The following is a 3,965-nucleotide window of genomic DNA, read 5'->3' as shown; positions in this document are numbered from 1 at the left end:
AGGTGTGCCCTAAATCTAAGGGCCTCGGCTGACAGACTCTGAGGGAGGTGAATTGGCACAGACGTGGAGGTGTGTGTGCAGGGTACTTCTGCACGTTCCCACGGGAAGAGAACCGGAGTTGCAAGTTTTCCAGCCCACGGAAACGGCAGGGGCGCGCAGAGCGCCTGCTGCGGAGCGGAAGTGCATCCCGGGAGCCGTTCTAGGAAACCCGGAGGACCCCGCGCGTCAGTGGTCGAGGGCACAGTGGGTTTCGCGAGGTGCCCTGGGACATTCCAGGGAGCCGACCGGCCCTCGCCAGCCGGGTGGCGATGTGGTGAGTTAGGGTGAGAGCAGCGGCCAGAGAAGCGGGAACGGGCGAGGGGGCGTGGGCCCGCTGGCCACCTGTTCCTCCCGCGAGTGCGGCCCGCGCGGATTGGCCGCAGTGCCGCGCGGCACCGGAAGTGGCCGGTGTCCGTCGCCCGTGACAGCAGACAACAGCTGCGGTTCTGTGCGCACCGCGGTGCAGCGCTCCGGGCCGGCGGAGTGAGCGTGGGCGGCATCCGCCAGCGGTGAGGCCTCTCTGGTTCCGTCCTGCCCCGGGGAGGAGGGCGCCGGGCTCCCAGCCTCCAGCCGGAGTCCTGAGTGTAGGCTGGCCCTGACTCTGGTTTGCTGTGTGACCTTGGACTTTATGGCACCGGGGTCCCATACTCCCTTGCCCACGGAGAGGGTGGAACCTGGGCAGTGTCAGAGATCGTCCCCAATTCTGCTGCTTCCAGGCCTTGTCAGCCAGGGGACTGGAGAAGCAGGATCCGACGTGGGCATACCTTAGAACCTGTGCCTATTCATCTTTTCTTTATCCCTCACCCCCACTCCCGCCCCGCCCCGCCACGTTGGTATTCCCTTCCCTAAGGATACTGCTAGAACGACTGACGGGCAAAAGCTAAGGCCCCCGTGGCATGTTGTGACCCGTGCTAACAGACAGGATATTGGCTTATGTTGGCTTATAAAGATTAAAGAAGATAGAATTGGGTGAAGAGATGGCTCAGTGGTTAAGAATACTTGCTGCTCTTCCAGTTGGTTTCCAGAACTCACTCAGGCAGCTCAGATCATCTGTAAGTCCAGCTCTGGGGCTTTGGCTCCCTCAGGCACCTGCACTCACGTGCACACTCCTATATGCAGAAACACAACACATCTACACATAATTAAAAGTGATAATAATAATAATAATAATGGAGACCAAATTGAGCACAGCATTAACAGAGTTCCCTTGATACTGGGTACCAGAGGAGGAAGATAATAGTGTCTTGGGAGAAGAACTTTTTTTTTTTGTTTTAGTTTGATTTTTTTTGAGATGGAGGTCTCATAGCCTAGCTGGCTAGTTTAGAACTCACTATGTAGACCAGGTTGACCTCATACTCTCAGACATCCACGTGCCTCTGTCTCCCAAGTGCTGGGATTAAAGGTATGTGTCACCATGCCAGGCAAAGAACTTATTTTTTATAAGTAATTTCTATATACATATAATAAGTTATAATACACACACTGCTCTGGTCTCTAGGTAGGACTGTCTGGTTCACCATCAAGACAACTGCAGATTTGTTACCCAGATAGCACACAAACCTTCACTGAATATTTACCAGGTATCAGAAGTGTGCGAAGCACTGAGATGAACAACATGGGTACTATCATCTTTGCTCCTGATCTACAGCACCGCTCTCACCTTGTGGGCCGGGTCACAACATTTTGGGGGTCGAACAACCCTTTCACTGGGGTTGTCTAACACCACCGGAAAGCATAGATATTTACATTATGATTCATAACAGCAAAATTACAGTTATGAAGTGGCAATGAGAATAATTTTACGGTTGGGGGTCACCCCACCATGAGGAACTGTATTAAAGGACTGTAGCATTAGGAAGGTTGGGGACCACTGTGCTAGAGGAAAGCGAGCAGGTCGCACAGTAGCGTAATGGCCCCATGGAGAAGTAACATTTGCTAGGGCCTGCAGATCAGAGAACACATGGGGGGGACGGCACATACTTCTGCTGCATCGTGAAGGGGTTTGTTAAGGGCACAGGTGGGCAGTAGTATTCCAGGAAGTGAGAAGAACTTGTCCTCAAAGGCAGAGAGACTAAAGAATGGACAGTGGAGTGAGGGACACCGAGCACATCTGGAGCTGCCAGTTGTTATGGAGAATGTGAGGTAGAGGTGGGAAAAGGAAACAGGTTTGGTTGTGAGCATTGTGAGCTGTGGGAAACCTTCGTTCTGGAGGCCTTGAGAGGAGCAACAAACAGGAAGTGGGGTGGGAACTGTAGCTGAGAGAGGTGAGAAAGGGTATGAAGGCTTCCAGGAAGAGCTAGTCCTCTTGCCAGATGAATAATGGAATTCAGCTCACCTTGGCTTAAAAAATATGTGGTGTTTTTAAGTTTTATTAGACACTTTACTAATAGATATGTGTATCAGAACGTTCTGAATGAGATTTTCTGAGACTTTTCTCCCACAGTGCATTGCAAAGATAATGCCGATTTTGTTTAAACAAACAAAATCAACTGGAAGACGATGAGCTGGACATGATCTTCACATCTGTAACCCCAGGTGCTCTGGAGGCTAAAGCAGTAGCATTGTGAGTTAGAGTCAGATTTGGAGACTTAGTGGGAGCCTCTCAAAATAAAAGGAATCAGGGCGTGATGACACATGTGTTTATTTCCAGTACTTGAAAGGCAGAGGCCGGTGGATCTTTTTGAGCTCCATGCCAGCCTGGCTTACATATCAAATTCTAGGCCAGCTGTGACTACATACTGAGACCCTCCCTGTCTCAAAAAACAAGCAAATAAACAAAAACACTCAGAAGAGCTGGAGGTATCGCTTAGTGACTGAGTCTTGGGTTAATCATTAGAACTTTGCGGGGGTGTGGGGTGGGAGGTGGAACTCCATCATCAAAACCAAAAGTAAAAGATAAGCAAATACAGGAGACATGAAGATTTGAAAAGGAAGTCAAGAGGGGGTTGGGAGATACATAGCCACTTGAAATACCAGCTCCTGAAACCTGTTCTTGGCTGGGTATTAGAAAGGCATTTACTTGTGGAAATGGTTATTTTTTATTTTTTTTACCCAGCATCTCACTGTGTAATCCAGACTGGCCTCAAATTCATGATCCTTCTGCATTGTCGTTCCTGCCCACCCACCCCCCTCTCTGTTTTTCTGCTTTGTCCTCTTAAGGGCTGACGTTAAAGGCACTAGAAGAAATCTTGTGTAAGATAGTACTTCCCAAATGAAATAATGCCATGGATGGAGAAGATAGCTAACAGCTAGGTATGGTGGGTGATACATGCCTTTAACCCCAGTTCTTAGAAGGCAGAGACATAGCTCTGTAAATTTGAAGCCAACTTAGTCTATATAGTGAGATTCTGTCTCAGAAAAAGATAGTTACAATTCCATAATGTATCCTTACGGTTGTACAGACAGCATCTTTAATTTTGAAAGATTTCAACAAAAAGGGAAAAATCAAGCTTTGGGATCTTTCCTTGCTTTGTGGGAAAATAAGAAGATGCTGGGGGCTTCTAGCTCACTTAGAGGGAGATAACAAAGGTCTTCCAGGCCTTCAGGATTCCACGCTAGATCAAGTTTTTCTGGCTGGTATCTCCCCAGGGTAGGCTGGTGTTGGTCACCAGCGTCTTGTGGTTGACAGGAGGCTAGGTAGAGAAAAGGACAGTACAGAGGTCACCTGCAAAGTCACTTTTCCTTCCCTGTCAAGGTTTATTGGGATGCCAGCCCCCTAAACCTCTCAGATCCAGAAGGAACGCGACAGCAAGTGCAGGATATAGATAAAGATATCTGAGGGTAAAAGGATTGAATCAGCTCACATATGTCTTCTCGTCATGTCCCGTTTATTCTTCCAGTGTTCCCCCTCTCCGTGTTCCCTCTTCCAGTGTTCCCCCTCTCCGTGTTCCCTCTTCCAGTGTTCCCCCTCTCCGTGTTCCCTCTTC

At 49.2% G+C, this 3,965-nt stretch overlaps 1 protein-coding gene across 1 annotated transcript in view; it reads left to right on the top strand.

The window, feature by feature from the left end:
- The first annotated feature begins 258 nt into the window (after positions 1 to 258).
- Positions 259 to 3,965, top strand: part of Zfp3 (ZFP3 zinc finger protein) — a 9,589-nt gene continuing 5,882 nt past the window's right edge. Inside the window, 1 exon segment of the mRNA XM_005372444.2 lies at positions 259 to 313. The gene's annotated coding sequence lies outside the window, so the exon portion shown is untranslated.

This window comes from Microtus ochrogaster, chromosome 7 (genome assembly GCF_000317375.1).
Source record: "Microtus ochrogaster isolate Prairie Vole_2 chromosome 7, MicOch1.0, whole genome shotgun sequence".
NCBI lineage: Eukaryota > Metazoa > Chordata > Mammalia > Rodentia > Cricetidae > Microtus > Microtus ochrogaster.
The sequence above is the reverse complement of the archived record's forward strand: the minus strand, read 5'-3'. Positions and strand labels throughout refer to the sequence as shown.